The sequence below is a fragment of the Hemicordylus capensis genome, chromosome 7 (genome assembly GCF_027244095.1).
Source record: "Hemicordylus capensis ecotype Gifberg chromosome 7, rHemCap1.1.pri, whole genome shotgun sequence".
In the NCBI taxonomy this organism is placed as follows: Eukaryota; Metazoa; Chordata; class Lepidosauria; order Squamata; family Cordylidae; genus Hemicordylus; species Hemicordylus capensis.
The window spans coordinates 1,844,014-1,860,528 of NC_069663.1; the positions used below are offsets into that span (position 1 = coordinate 1,844,014).

Here is a 16,515-nt window from a genome sequence, read left to right on the forward strand (position 1 = left end):
GGTGCTATTCCAATGAAGTCCATGGGTACTGACCAACTCTCTTCTGCTCTTTGATCTCTGCCAGGAAATTATGGAGGACTGTCTGTGGCAGGACTCCCAAGTGGGCACGTCTCAAACTCTCAACCCCTCTCACAGGGGTAAAAATGGTTCTTGCAGGCAAAGACCTTGCAGCAAAACTGTGAGATCTGGAAGCCATGCTTGCCTTCTGCTTGGGGAACCCCAAGGCAAAAAGTAACACATTAGACCCTCCTCCATTTGTTCAATATGTAGAAGTCCCTCCTTACCTAAATCAATTAACATCAGAATATTACGTCTCTTCTCTTCTCTTCTCTTCTCTTCTCTTCTCTTCTCTTCTCTTCAGATGGCCTTGTCTTCGAGGACTTCCATGAAAAGGAGGAGTTTGTCTGATCGCCCATTTGCTTCCTTTTCTTTTTAATGCTCCTAAAGCTAGGAGAATAGCTGCCTGGAAGTATTATATGTTTTTAAGAATACATATCATACCATATCATATCATATTACATGATTGATTTTAACAATGACTTTGAAATGGTTCTGTATTGTATTTTGTATTTCCTTCACCCCTCCCCCCTTTTTGATCTGTTATGATTTAATTTTTGGTTTGTTTTATCTTAATAAGTACAGTTTATTGTTCTTATTCTTATTTGCATTCTTATTCTTACTGTTAGTGAGACTGCTATATATCTTGAATTTCTGCCCAGACATTTACGAAGCGACATAACAGCTGGGGGAAGCACTGTGCCCTGTAGAGGTGCACCAGGCAGAAATTCATCTGGGGCATCTCTAGGAAGTTGATTGGGGAAGCTGCAATTCTGGAATTTCTGCCTTAGGAGCCCATGCAAGTTTTTTTGGGGGGAGGTGGTTAGTTTAGCAAGAAGCCAAGGGTGGAGAGAAGCTCCGAGCAGCATGGAGGGTTGTTTCCATGGAGAAAACCATACCATCATTTCTGAGTTCCTCTTTTCTTCTCGTCTCCCTTGGAGCGTTTGTGCCCACAGACTCCCAAGCTCACCTCTTGGCTGAGGGAGACGCTGCTACACTGCTACAGGTCCATGCAAATGCCTCTTGCTTGGAAGCACTCACTCAGACAATTGGCTTGGATCACTCCAGAGGAGCCCACTTGAGGTTTGCCGCCAATGAGGTTTGCTGAGCACAGGATCCTGGGAGCAAGCTGCACCTTCCAATCGAGTGCCCGGAAAGCACAGCCTTGGCAAGGCCTGGCAAGCTTACAAACCAAGGCCAAAATTCAATTCAAATGAAACCAAGGCAGACCCTGCTTAGCTAAGGGGACAAGTCACGCTTGCTACCACAAGACCAGCTCTCCTCTCCTCTGAGACGGGCGCTCTAGGCACCCGTCTCTGTGTGCACGCAGGCAACAAGCAGCCCAAGCACCCGTCTGATCCCAGTGCCGGGGTAAAGGGCACGCTCGCACCCTCAACTTTGTCAAAAGGCTGGGCTTCAAAGTGGGGTTAGGCGGGCCAGCAGTGCCAGGGATGCCTGCGCTGCAGACGAGCAGCCTGGCTTAAACTGCTTCTTCTGGGAACCGTCTTCCTGAGAAACATAGCTAGGACAGTGAAGAGGGGAGCAGACCGCAGGAGAGAAGCGACCCCCACCCCCACCCCGGTCAGTCAAGAGCAGAGAGCAGGAAATCACGGAGCTGGAATTGCTCCAGCAGCGGAGAGGCAGAAACCACTCGGTGGTCGCAGTGAAGGAGCTCGGCCTGTTACAGGGGAAAGGAGGAAGTTTTGGGGGAAACATATCTCCAGCCAGTGTAGCTCCTTCCATACAGGAGTGATGTGGTCTCTCCGAGATGACCCAGAGACCAACCTGGCTGCCCCATTCGGCAGAGTAATGATCCCAAATCCCATGATCCCGTGTCATTCAACTCCTACAAGAAATCCCATCGTTCTGGCACAAAATGATACAACTGAGCATGCTCAGAGGCCTCATTCCTGGCTCTGGGGTTGGTCAGGGGGCAGGCAGGTCCACTGGTCCCTTCCCCATTCACAAAGGCAGGGGGTTCTCCAAGGCACCATTGCTGTGGAGACGGATGGGGCTCTCCTGTGCCGCAGCGGTGAGTTCCAGAGGTTCCTGGTAGAGTGGCGAGCAGCAAAAGATGGACCACCTGGACGAGAACATGGCAGCACCGTGTGTGTGTGTGTGTGTGTGTGTGTGTGTGTGTGTGTGTGTGTGTGTGTCTGATTGCCCTGAAAAGTGCCTGACCCAGTTTTGGCTTCTCTCCTCCCAGGGGCCGGAAGGTGATCATGGAGCCAAGCCAGTGGGCTTGTGGAGATCCTAGCAGGACATGAGACCTGCCGGCCATCTGCTGCGCTTGGCTTAGTGGCCACAATGACTGGGAATGAAGCCCTGCTCTGACCTGAAGGAAGGAGGTTCCTTGCCTGGACCCCAATTGACACACACACACCTCCTCTGCCAAGCCTTCTGCTCCTCAGCAGCTCTATTACCCACATTTAGTGGGCGCCTCCCTCATGCCCTGTAACACCTGTGTGGAGAAGTCTCCCTTTGAAGACCCGGGGGGCCAAATGTTCAGAATATTCCTCCTGCCCCTTGGAGGAAAGGCACGGTCCTTTTTGTCCCCTTCCATGTGTGCTCAGGGATGGACTTCACACTGGATCCTGCAGGGTTGCCAACCTTTTTGCTAGCCTGGCTCCTGTGCCTTGAAAAAGAGCTTGACAGTCCAAAATTAAGCAGATGAAGCTTTTGCTGCAATGGAAATGAAGAGATGGGGAAATCTTCATCAGTTTAATTTCGATATGCCAGGTTTCCTGTAAAAGCATAAGAGCAGGAGCAGGTAGAGAGTTGGCAACCCTGCCTGCTGGTGCCTCGTGCCCACCACTGGGCCTGGGAGTTCCGCCATCCTTGTTTAGATCCAAATATGGCAGTTGCTGGAGGGGGGTTCCCCGTCCGGGAGTGTTTACCGGTTGCCATGGCGCTGTGGTTCCGACGGATCCTGATGGGGCTGGAGGTTCCGCTGCTGCCTTCAAATTCTCTGGACTCGACTGTTGGCAGGAGGATTTTCTGGCCTCTCCTGCTGCTCACGGCATATTTCCGTCCAATTTTGGCCGTGAGGGAGCGCAGAACATGGCCTCAGGCAAGGAGTCCAGAGTGAGTGTCCACCGCCCTGCCCCAAATAGGTTCAGTGTAGCTTTGGGGGGGGGGAGATCCAGAGGGGTTGGATTTGGGTCCAGGTGGAGACATTTAGGAAGTGAGACTGTCCTGGACCCTTTGAGCTGACCAAGGTGGGCATGAATGAACTGGCCCAGCGCACCTTCACAAGGTCTTCATGGAGCACCAGCCCCCCATGGATGGCTCAGAGCTCCATCAGCCCCGTCACTCCTCCAGGACCTCATCCAGCAAGAAAGCAGAGAGTGGAGGCACCTGCACAGAACGGGGAAGGGGCTCCCAGCCTCTCCGAGATCCCCGCAGTTTTCCCCTTCAGAGGGGCAGGGTGGCCATATGAGGGTCAAAGAAAACAACACTGGTCATTCTTGGTAGTTGAGCATGACTGGAATGGATGGTGAGAAGGGCCCAGGCTCAGGAGCATTTCAGCATCCAGCAACACCCCTGCAGCGAAGCTCCCCCTCTCTCTTTCTCTTTGGATAGATGGTGATGAGCTCCATTTTTGGGAAGGCTTTTTCCTCTGTAGCTTTGCATGGGGTTATATGAGTTCTATTGTTTGTTAGCCATTATTTTTAAATTAAAAGGAAGATATCAATTTAATGGAATGCGGCGGGGGGAGGAAGGTGGATAGAAATGGCAAATTCTGTAAAGTGGGAGTTGCAGGTTCTGTGGAGGATGGGAATTGCCCCCTCTTGATGAAGGGGGGGGGACCCCCAGGGGTTGGATATGGGTCCAGGTAGAAACATTTAGGAAGTGAGATGTCCTGGCCCCTTTGGGCTGATCCTGTTGGGCAGGAAGGGACTGGCCCAGCCCTTCTTCACGGGGTCTTCATCAGGGGGGTATCAAGCATGGGGCAGGCTGGGCATGTGCCCCGGAAGCCACATGAAGGGGGGGTACCATTTTTAAAAATTAAAAAACAATAAATAATGGCCACCAAAAACAAAATGGCCACTGCACATGCTCAAATGGCTCCTCTGTGTCCCTAGGTCATGCCAAGCCTCACAGAGGCCATTTGAGCATGCGCTGTGGCCATTTTGTTTTCAGCGGCCATTTTTTAAAAACAAAATTTATTTTAATAAATAGCCACTGCACATGCTCAAATGGTCCCTGTGAGGCCCTAGAGGATAGAGGATAGAGGGGAACATTTGCTTACCCCAAACGGCCTTTACCAAGCCCCCCGAAGGGGCGACAGGTAATTTTTGTAAAAAATATATAAAAATATAAGTCACTGTACACATATTTAGTTTGGCACTATGTATGGAGAATCGGGGCTTGTGAATGATGAGCTGAAGCTTATGAGCTAGGATTGTATTCATTTGCTCTTACTTTGCTTCTTGTGATAAGTGAGTTAAATGTAATGTCTTAATAATATGGCTATTAATGGTGAGTTTGTCTTTGAATCAGTGTGAAATCCTTAGTATTAAGGCCCACTGGGAGTTTCTTGCTCTCTTTCTCTCATTTTAACTGTCTTTCTGAAAGACTAGAATATATTCCAAGCAGTGACACAGTTTACTCTGCATATCCTTAAATTATTTTCAGAGTATCTGGATTCTCTGGATTCAAATTCTCCATTTATTTTAAAAACTGATTTAATAGTGATGCTACAATGCATAGTAGAGAATGAGACAGGCACTTCTCTTTAGTTTTCCAAGTATACCTCCACATAGTATTTGGGTATTTCATGAGCTGCAGCATACTGAAATGTGTAGTTTCCCAGCAATTTTTGGACTGGCTACATCCACTGCTAAATAGTTTTGGAGATATTAAAAGATTAACAAGCTTGACTTGTATTTTTCAGCTGTTATTATGGTAAAGTTCTCTGAAAGATGGGTGTCAGATGTTTGGCCAGGGGGCGCAATTTCAGTGCTTGCCCCAGGCGCTATTTTCCCTAGATACGCCTCTGGTCTTGGATGGCTCAGAGCTCCACCAGCCCCCTCCCTCCTCCAGGACCTCTTCCAGTGAGGAAGCACAGAGTGGAGCCACCTGCACAGAACAGGGGAAGGAGCTCCTGGCCTCTCCGAACTCCCTGCAGTTCCCCCTTCAGAGGGGCAGGATGGCCATATTAGGAACTTTAAGAAAACAATACTGGTCATTCTTGGGGGCTGAGCATGACTGGAATGGATGGTCAAAAGGGCCCAGGCTCAGGAGGATTTTAAACATCCTGCAAGACCCTGCTGCGAGGCTCTCTCTCCTTCTCCCTCTTTGGACAGATGGTGACGACCTCCTTGTTTTGGAAGGCTTCTTCCTCTATAGCTTTGCATGAGATGATATGAATTCACTATTTTTCGATTAAATGTAAGATATAAATTGAATGGAATGGGGTTGGGGAGAAGGAGAGAGGATAGAAATGTCCAGTTCTGCCAAATGGGAGTTGCCGGATATGTGGAGGATGGGAATTGCCCTCTCTTGATGTGGCCTGGCTCCTGTGCTCTGAGCAAAAGTGTGACCAGTTTGAGCAGGTGAAGCCATTTCAAGCCTAAAAAAGAAACAGTGGTGTTCTAATTCTAACTGTGGTTGGGAGTGCCAGGGCACATTTAGTTTCATGCTATGTCCAACAATGAACCTCCATTGTGATCAGCAAAAAGGCCGCCATTTTGGCCGCGAGAGAGCACAGAACATGGCCTCGGGCAAGGAGTCCAGAGTGAGTGTCCACTGACATGCCCCATATAGGTTAATGCGGTGGGGGTGGAGACCCCCAGGGTTGGATTTGGGTCCAGGTAGAGACATTTAGGAAGTGAGACTATCTTGGCCCCTTTGGGCTCACCCAGGTAGGCAGGAAGTGCAAGCCCAGCCCATCTTCACTGGGTCTTCATGGAGCACCAGCCCCCCATGGATGGGTCAGAGCCCTGTCAGCCCCCTCCCTCCTCCAGGACCTCATCAAGAAAGGAAGTGCAAAGTGGAGCCACCTGCACAGAGGAAGGGAAGGGGCTCCTGGCCTCTCCGAACTCCCTGCAGTTCCCCCTTCAAAGGGGCGGGAAGGCAATATGAGGGACTGGAAGAAAACAACACTGGTCATTTTTGGGAACTGAGCATGACTGGATTGGATGGTCAAAAGGGCCCAGGCTCAGGAGCATTTAAGCATCCAGCAACACCCCTGCAGGGTCTCTCTCTCTCTCTCTCTCTCTCTCTCTGGTCAGATGGTGATGATGCCCTCCTTGTTTTGGAAGGTTTCTTGCCTGTAGCTTTGCATGAGATTATATGTTCTGCCAAATGGGCGTCGCAGGTTCTGTGGAGGATGGGAATTGCCCCCTCTTGATGGGGGGTGGGGGGGAGACCCCCAGGGGTTGGATTTGGGTCAAGGTGGAGACATTTAGGAAGCGACACTGTCCTGGTCCCTCTCATTGCCCTGTAACACCGGTGTGGAGAAGTCTCCCTTTGAAGACCTGAGGGGCCAAATGTTCAGAATATTCCTCCTGCCCCTTGGAGGAAAGGCACGGTCCTGTTGTCCCCTTCCATGTGTGCTCAGGGATGGACTTCAGTCTGGATCCTGCAGGGTTGGCCTGCAGGGTTGCCAACCTTTTTGCTAGCCTGGCTCCTGTGCCTTGAAAAAGAGCTTGAGAGTCCAAGATCAACCAGATGAAGCTTTTGCTGCAATGGAAATGAAGAGATGGGGAAATCTTCACCAGTTTAATTTCTATATGCCAGGGTTCCTCTAAAAGCATAAGAGCAGGAGCAGATCAAGAGTTGGCAACCCTGCCTGCTCGTGCCTCGTGCCCACCACTGGGCCTGGGAGTTCCGCCATCCTTGTGTACATTCAAACATGGCGGTTGCTGGGGGGGAGCGTTTCCCCAGCCGGGAGTGTTTACCGGTTGCAACGGATCCTGATGGGGCTGGAGGTTCCGCTGCTGCCTTCAGTCTCTCTGGACTCGACCGTTGGCAGGAAGACTTTCTGGCCTCTCCTGCTGCTCACGGCAAATTTCCGTCCACTTTTCGTCGTGAGGGAGCGCAGAACATGGCCTCAGGCAAGGAGTCCAGAGTGAGTGTCCACCACCCAGCCCCAAATAGGTTCAATGTTTGGTGGGAGCGGGTCAGACCCCCAGGGGTTGGATTTGGGTCCAGGTGGAGACATTTAGGAAGTGAGACTGTCCTGGCCCCTTTGAGCTGACCTTGTAGGGCAGGAAGGGACTGGCCCAGCCCATCTTCACAGCTTCTTCATGGAGCAGCAGCCCCCCATCGATGGGTCAGAGCCCCATCAGCCCCCTCCCTCCTCTAGTGCCTCATCCAGCAAGGAAGTGCAGAGTGGAGCCACCTGCACAGAGGAAGGGAAGGGGTTCCTGGCCTCTCTGAGCTCCCTGCAGCTTCCCCCTTCAGAGGGGCAGGATGGCCATATGAGGGACTTGAAGAACACAACACTGGTCCTTCTTGGGTAAAAGAAATGAAATGTTGAGGAGGGGGATGGAGGGAGGACTGAAAGGGCCATTTCTGCCCAGGGGGAGTCGCAGGTTCTGTGGAGGATGGGAACTGCCCCCTCTAGATGTGGCCTGGCTCCTCTGCTCTGAGCAAAAGCTTGACCAGCTTAGCCCAAAGAGATGGGAAATGCATCACCAGCTTGATATCTGCATGCCAGCCTTCTGCTGAAGTCACAGGAGCAGGATTAGTGAGAGAGTTGGCAACCCTGCCTCCTGGTGCCCCATGCCCACCACTGGGCCCTGGGAGTTCAGCTAACTGAGCCAAGAGACACCTTTCAAAGTGTTGATACTCTCATATTTAGCAGGGGGAGAGCAACTTGTCCTCTCCATCCCCAGCACAGCATCTCTCCGGTGGTGTTGCTGGCATCTGCTTGATGTTTCTTTTTGGACTGAGAGCCCTTTGGAGACAGGGGACCATCTTATTCATGTCTTCTTGATTTATTTCTCTGTGTAAACCGCTTTGAGTACTTTGGTTGGAGAGTGGAATATACATCTCTGTAGTAGCCGAAGGACTTGTTTAGATTCAAAAAGTGGCCGTTGCTGAGCTGCATCCCAGGGCTGGGTTTGTTGACCTGGTCGCCATGGCGCTGGGGTTCCGACGGATCCTGATGGGGCTGGAGGTTCCGCTGCTGCCCTGGGAGCCCCTGGACTCGACTGGTGGCAGGAGGGCGTTGCGGTCTCCCCTGCTGCTCGCGCCAAATCTGGTCCATTTGGGGCCATGTGGGAGCGCTGAACATGGCCTCCGGCAAGGGGTTTAGAGGGAGGGTTCACCACCCTGCCCCAAAGAGGTCCAATGTGGGGGTGGGGGGAGAGACCACCAAAGTTCTCAAAGCGGTTTGATGAGACATCTAGGATGGGAGTCCCCACTGGCTGCTTAGGAATGACCCCGGTGGGTGTGAAGTGGCCCAGCCCATCCTCACTCCAGCTCTCCTCTCTCCTTGGCAGGACATGGGAGAAGGATGCCCCTTACTCCGCGGCGTGGGCAGCCTTGATGGGGCTACTCCTGTGGCTCCTCTCAGGTACGTCCTCCTGTTCCTCCTGGGTTATCTGGGCCCATTCTTGATTAATGGCACCTTGGATTTGGGACCCTCTCAAGAAACATGGCCCCTGCCAGGGTTTCATTGTTGGAGATCCAGCTCCAGATGCCATCGGCCTTTGGCACCAGTAACCCTGACGACCATGACAGGTCTCTCTCTGACCAACACGTAGCCAGAAGTCAGATAGAGGTCTTTTCCTCTCAGCATCTACTTCTGAATAAAGCAGATTAGTTTAACCTTGTGTGAATCTCCCTGCTTATCATGGACAAGCTGTTGCCCCGGAGACCCTGTTGACTTCTGCTGTAATGGGAGTGCATTAGCTGCTGAATACTCTGCCATAGAAGTCATGACCCCCAACATTAATAAGCCCAACCCCCAAGAGGTCTCAGTTTGCAAGGGGCACCCAGTCTAAGTTCTGACTATTGGAATGTGGGAAAGACAGAAAGGAATGACAGCAAGGGCAGGCAAAGGGAGTTCCAAAGGAGAAGAGCCGATCCGTCTGAGCTACCTGGGTTTTGGGGGAGGATCCAGGGATTCAGGCACAGGAGGCCAGGGAGGGTTCTCATGAACAATTTGTTCCCTAGGGTTTCAAAGGAGGATGGGTGGGGTGGGGGGATCGGTCCCCTAGTCTGCTCTCTGAGGACTGAAGGGCTGTGGGGCTCCATGGGCTGGTGGGCCTGGCCCACCATTTCTCAATGCCTGGATTCCAGGTGAGCCCTGCAGCCACCCAGAGCGTGAGGCTGGAGCCAGGGTGTGGCTGGCTGCTCCTTCAGGGCTGGATCCGCTGGTGCCTCCTTGAGTGGTTGCAGGGCAAAGGGAGCAGTTGAGATTGGGAGTGATGGAAGCCCCTCTGGGGGGCAGAGGAGGGGGTCGTGGCAGCCCCTCGGAACAGGTGATGCTGAGTCAGACCATTGCTCTACTCTGACCAGGAGCCGCTCTCCAAACCCCAACCAAGGGAGCTGAGCTGTTTTAGAGCTTTTAAAAGTAGGCAGTATATAAATATATATAAATCCAATGAAAGAATGAATGAATGAATGAATCAGGAAAGAAAGAAAGAAAGAAAGAAAGAAAGAAAGAAAGAAAGAAAGAAAGAAAGAAAGAAAGAAAGCTCTTTATGTTGTGGAGAGCTGGGAGGGTATATAAATAAAATAAAATAAAATAAAATAAAGAAAGTCACCTTTATGTTGCAGGGAGCTTGGAGGGTTCTTGCCTTCACCCCTGCCCACTGCTGGAAACTGGCTACTCTGGGTTCCTTCGACACACTCTCTCACTCACTTGTGTCTTTTGTCCTTTTTCCCTCTCAGTGACTTCCAGCCACAGGAGATATATGAAGAGTGCTCCGTGGCCAAAACAAGCAAATGGTCACTGGTAAGGGATGAAAACCCAGTCTGTACATGGCAGGGCTGGGAGGGGGTGGGAGAGACCCCATTTCGAGCTAGAATAGAGGGCGTGTGGTAGAGATCCAGTCTTAGCAGGTTGAAGGGATGCTTTGAGAACTTGTCTGGAAAAGCCATATGCCTTGATATTTGCAGTGGTAGTAGCAGTGACTTGGGTGGGTGGGATGAGTGACAATCCGGGCTCAACTACAAGTGACTCAGGCAAAGGTTGGAGACCCTCGCTATGGAGGAAGCATCATGGGAACTTTTGGGATGGGAAGTGCTGAGAGGGAAGAGGGGTGTGTCTACCTATCTTCCAACCTCGCTACTTCATTCCGCTCTCCTGCCCCAAATCACTCCCTCCCCCAGGATTCTAGACTTTGATTTTGTTCTGGACTACCAAGCAGAAAACACATCCAGGAAGGGAGCAGTCTGGAGGGGAACTAGAGTGGGAAAGTCTTCTTTGGGGTAGATGGTGCACTCTTTCCCCCCTGCCACTTCTTGGCTCCACATGGCCCCCTTTCTGGTGTCATTGAAAAGGGCCTCAAAACACGGGTCTGCAGCATCAAGTGGCCAATAGCTCTGCCCAGCAAAGAGAAGAACTTAGCTAGGCTTTCCTTAATTAAAGGCACCATTCAAGAAACCACAGTGTCCCATGTAGCAGGAGGCCTGACTCTTCTTCGGGATCCTGCCACTCCAAATGTTGTGTAATAGCCATGATCTCACCCAACTGCCCAGGAATGGGCGGAAAGCTGGTTTCTGAAGTTCAGTAGATTCTTGGGTTTGGTTCCTCTCTGAGCCCAGTTACATGTTGGTAGACACGGTTTTGAGGTGCTAAGGAGCCACCTCCTGCTTTAAGCTCCTCTGTTAAGAAGGACCTCTTGAAGGAGGGTTGATGTTTGGACCCCAGATGCCCTGGAAAGGTCAAGTGGGCACCAGAGCACCCATTCCTCTCTCCATTCTCATCCACAGAAGTCATTCTCGGACGGCTCCAGGATTCAGACGGTCAACACTGGGAACGAGATCCTGGAAGAAGCACATGCCATCAGTTCCCCGAGGAGGTAGAGTTTCTTCTTGAACTTTTGTGTAGGGAAGGTTTTCTGTTCCCCTGCCAGCCTGGATCTGGGATGGATCCTGTGCCGCTGACTGGCAAGAGGTGCAGGGCAGACAAAAACGACGTCTTCATACATTGTGTAGAAGCATTCACTTTTCCAAGAATGGTGGTGGTGATGTCCGTTAGCTTTAAGGGCACAGAGGATAGCTTCCTGGAGGCCTCCCAGATGGCTGTCCCCTATTGGAAGCAGAGTGCTGGGACAGATGCATCTTTGGTCTGATCCATCAAGGCTCTTCCAAGGTACTCATGCCATTGTATTTTTTCCTGCAGTGTCTTCACGGTTGAGGAGGATGGATGGTTTCTCCAGACTGTGGACACCGAATGGTCTTGTGAGGTGAGGAAACGATTCCAGTCGCTTTTGTGGATGGGCTGGTTGAGGAGTGAGGGGAGATTGCATCTCCACCGTCAGGAGACAGAGCGGGGTCAGATCCAGAAAGGGGAGGAAATCCAGCTGCTGCATGTTGGCCAGAGGATTACAGTGGGAACGTCGTGGCTAGGGAAGGATTCTGCAACCCTCTGCCTCTCCTTCCAATGGCCACCTTTCTGGGTTGGTGTGCTTTGGATTGGAGGCATCAAACGGCTCCCAAGACCCTGAGACGGGTCAGGAGAGGAGAGGGTCTTCCTGGCAGAGATCCTCCAGGTCTCTTGGCTGAAGAGGCATTTCTGTAGAGACAATCATGGTCCCCTCAGGTAAAAACAGCTCACAGCAGGAGGGATGGCCCTCACTCCGGACTCAGGGGCCCACCTTGTCTCTCCCTTTGGAAAGGCTGAGCTAACCCTGTTTCTTGGGGAGAGGAGAGAAGAGGACATGAAGGGGTGGGATCAAGAAGACTCTCTGGGCCAAACTATTGATGCCAGTGGGTCCCGTTCCTCTTGGTTTCCATTCCCCATGAAAGGAATGCAGAAAAAATGACAAGAAATGACAACAAGCAGTTAGCATTCCATTCTGGAGCTCCCATGCAGTGATGTTTCTGTTAATGGCTGGTTTTGGGAAGGGAAAGAAAGAGAATTCACAGACCTACCTGTCATGCTGTCTTTGGACTAGAGCTCCAGAGTGCAGCCAACTGATTCTGATGGCCCTTTTGAAGGATGGTGGCCAGTTTGCTGACCACAGTAGATCATATCACAATGGAGGTTCATGGTTGGACATAGGATGAAACCAAATGGCCACAAGCATGTGGTGGCTGTGCCCTGGCACTCCCAACCAGTTAGAATTAGAACACATGGTTTCTTTTTAATAAGGTTTTTTTGTCTTAAAAAAAAATCAAAATAATTTAAAGAAATAAAAGTGAACTCAAAGAAAATGTCAGGGGAAAAACTCCCTACGAATCCTAGGCCCTAGGAAGATCAGAGTGAGTACACTCATAGGAAACCTTTGTCTCATATGCAGAGTCCTGACATCCAAGAGGCCAAGATCCCAGAAGACAACACTAGGGATCAGGAGCTGGACGTGGAGAGCTTTGTCAGTTCCCCGAGGTACTCTTTTCTCACCTGGAGGGGCAGCTCCATCGCTCATGGAAGTAGAGGACCTTACTTAGGAGCCCATGCAATTTTTTGGGGGGTGGAGGTGGTTAGTTTAGCAAGAAGCCAAGGGTGGAGAGAAGCTCCGAGCAGCATGGAGGGTTGATTCCATGGAGACAGGTGTCTCCATGCCCAGCCCGTGGGCTTCCTGCAGGCATCTGGCTGTCCACTCCTGGAAACAGGGTGTTGGGCTGCATGCCTCATTCATCTCATCAAGCAGAGCTCTTTCTAAGCACTCGTGTTCTGATCTCATGTGTCTTCTTTCTTTCTTTTCTTAGCATCCAGAGGCCAAGCACCGTGTTGAGGAGGCTGCAAAACACCGCTGCTGACCAAGAGCCATCCCTTGGAAAGGTCAGGAAGCCTCAACATCCAGTCCCTCCCTCGGAAGAACTGTGGGTTGGGCGTGTGGGTCCCCCGTGTTGGCCAGGAGTAGAGAGCATGTGGAATGGCCCCAGTTTTTGATGCTGCCGGGTGGGCGCCCATCTTCTGACAGTCGTTTGCTTAAAGCTATGGTAAAGGGACAGCCATGCCCTTAACAACACTGCATCCCAATGGTCACACAGTGGGGGTGATAGGATTAAAGAAGATGGCTGCAAGGAGATGGTGGCCATGGCCTTGACGTCCGGTCCAGATCTCACAGTTAAAGGTGGAGCATCCTGTTGCTTTAATGGCAACCATTGAAAAACAGTGACAAATAAATGAAGAATGAATAAAAATACAAAACAATAAGCAAACTCAACCAAACCAATGAGAAATGAACTAAATGAAAAAGGGGAAAGAAATGGGAAAGAAAGAGGAAAGGAGACCCAGTTTTGGCATGTTTTTGCACGTGCCTTTAGTGTCCTCACTAAGGAGCCGACTGAAAGCATGAAGTGGACTGGAAGTGGTCTTTTCCAGTCACCAGAGCCATCGGGGCCCCAGCTGAGTGAGGGAGCGCAGCATGTCTTGGAGTGGGGGAAGTTGATGCCTTTCCCCTCTGCCATTTGCATGAGTGCGCGAAGGCCTGAAATCAGCCCGACCGACCTCATTGCGAGGAAGGCGGGCTTGAGAGCGGAGCTCTTTCGCCATCTCTCCCGCCCGCCTCCAGCCAGCATGCCTGGGCTCCAAAGTGGTTTTTAAGAAAGTTGAAAATCAGGAAAGCGGGAAGAGTTGTGTCCAGAACGGGACGATCCCCTTCCGGCCCACTTCCTGCGTTCAGCTCACCCGGTGATGACCGCTGGAAGGTGCCAGGCTGGCCTTTTCCCTGCTGAAGCCTAGGAAGCCAATGCGAGGGCCAGAGCAGCCATTTCTCCATCTTCTCTCCTTCACAGAGTTCTTCCTTCCTGGGGGCCGAGACTCCACCCGCCAGCGTGGAGGAAGAGGGGTCGGAAGGGGACTGTGCCACCAGTTCCCCCAGGTACCTTTCTCAGCTGAAGGGCCGCTCCAGGGATCATAGCGGCGGATCACCTTCCCCGGGAGCCTTGGTTGATTAGACATGTTCATGGAGGAGAAGCCAGTTGAAGACTATTACCCATGACAGCCAAGGAACCTCTGAATCTCCAGATTTCTCTCTCTCTCTCTCTCTCTCTCTCTCTCTCTCTGAATAAACACACTTTGATGCCACATGTAACCAGGTCTCAAGTGGTTCACAACCAACTAAATAGGTTGATCCACAAGGGCTCTTGGCATGCATTGATGTTCTTATGCCATGTCTCTCCTTTCTCGTCTCAGAGTCCAGAAGCCAAAGAAGTGGCTCATCAAGAAGATGATGATGAACACCTACACAGTGGAAGACTCGTCCTCCGCAGAGGTCAGAAATGACCCATTTCATCATCCATTTTTTCATGTGAACGGGCTCTAGGTTGTGTGTGTGTGTGTGTGTGTGTGTGTGTGTGTGTGTGTGAGAGTGCCCTGTTCCCCAGCAGGAGACAGAACATGGAATGGTTCTAGTTCTAGATGCTGCAGGATGGGAGGGATGGTGATTGGTGGGATGGGAGGAAATGCAGCTGAGGCATTGGAAAGGGGGCAAAAATGTGGTGAAAGGCTTTTCTTCTGGGCAGAGATGCCTAATGCCTTTTCTAGCAAGAGGCACGTCTTATTTTAGAGCCGGATGTCTTCCCAACCGTCCCTTGGGCTTGGTTCCTCTCAGAAGCCTCGCAAGGTCAACGCAAGCCCTGGAACGCTCCCGTTTCTCTTCTCTCTCCTCCCCAGTGCTCCTCTACGGACGAGGACGACACGATGCATGACATCAACAGCATCGAGGAGGAGGTGTGGGACTCTCCACCGACCCCCAGTTCGGCCAGGTAGGTACCCTCCTCTCAGCTGAAGGGCCTTAGGAGCCAGTAGGGAGCTGGGGGAGGAGAGCTGGTCTTGTGGTAGCAAGCATGGCTTGTCCCCATAGCTTAGCAGGGTCTGCCCTGGTTGCATATGAATGGGAGACTTGATGTGTGAGCACTGGAAGAGATGCCCCTTAGGGGATGAAGCCGCTCTGGGAAGAGCAGAAGGTTTCAAGTTCCCTCCCTGGCAGCATCTCCAAGATAGGGATGAGAGAGATTACTGCCTGCAACCTTGGAGAAGCCGCTGCCAGTCTGTGAAGACAATACTGAGCTAGATAGACCAATGGTCTGACTCAGTAGATGGCAGTTCCCTATGTTCCCTATGTTCCTATGGGGGGCTTTTAGCACAGTAAGCAGAAGGCTGCAGGGGACAGGGGCAGCTCCCCCATGTCTGAGCCCCACAGAGGGATGTTTCTTCAAACTTGCTCCCTGAGGACTCTGGAGGGGGAGTTCACCCAAGGAAGCCGATTTACAGCAGGTGCAAGACAGACACCAGCAAGTCTATTGCTGGCTGTTAGCAGAGGGAGCTCTGAGACCCCCATGCTGTTGGCATGAGCGGGTGTTGGGGAGAAGGAGCAGGGGAGGGCTCCTGTCTCGATGCCCCCTTTGAACACTTCCCAGGCTTCTCAGTGGGGAACGAAAGGCTGGACTTGGGAGATCTCTGGCCTGATGAAGTTCCCCTGCCAGCCACCTCCCAAGGGAGGCGAGATCCTTGCTTAGCATCTCTTTGGGTGCCCGTGTTCTTCTTCAGCTGGCTGCCATCTCCAACAGGACAGTTCTTGGAGCAGCTTTTCTCTCTCCTCTCCTCTCTCAGGAACATCGGCGAAGAGGAAAGAAGAGGACAGCTGGCCCCAGATTGGTTCTCCTCGGTCCACCTGGGAGAGGTAAGGGGTGCAAACCAAGGGTGACTTGACTCCACCCCTCTGCCCCACCTTTCTTGCACTACACAGGATGGCGGCTTGGATGGCAGTCACTGTTCACACGGGAGGTGGGGACTTGCCCTTTCCCCTTGTGGATGTCTTTCCCTTGCAGTTGACCTCATGCACCCTGAGCCAGAGGCAGCACCCTCCAGGCCAAGATGTGGGTGCAGACACCCATGGCACTGGCCTGGCCCTGGGGATTCTCCTGACCCATAACCGTCCCTCGGACTGTGTGCTGAGGCCTGACCCTCCTCTTCTCCTCAGGGGAGAGCAACAAAGAAGATCGGGGACGTCGTCCGGTGTGTGGAGTATGCCAGTGAGGTGGAGGAGAGGTTCCCCGAACTCCTGGTGGGCCTGGTCAACAAGATCCTCACCGGCCTGCAGAACACCACCGAGGGAGTCGGGAACCGAGACAGCCAAGACCTGCCTCCTGAGTAAGTCATGGCGGTGGGGAAAGCGGGGCCAGCAAGTCCTCCTTCCAGCACTCTGGGAGGACAGGCTAGGGTCATTTCTCCCATGTCCCACTCTGATGGGTGAGGAGCATTTCTGGCCTGTTGGGGTGACTCTGGCACGGTGGTCCCTTCCCTCAGCTCCACAGGGGAGACCCCAGAATTTGAAGCCCTCTTGGCTCTGCAGAGAGCCTTACAATGCGTCTGCAGTGTTTAAA

General features: G+C 52.0%; 1 protein-coding gene across 1 annotated transcript in view; it reads right to left on the minus strand.

The window, feature by feature from the left end:
- LOC128332508 (uncharacterized) overlaps nucleotides 1-16,515 on the minus strand; it is a 78,537-nt gene that overhangs the window by 26,365 nt on the left and 35,657 nt on the right. The gene's annotated exons all lie outside the window — the stretch shown is intronic.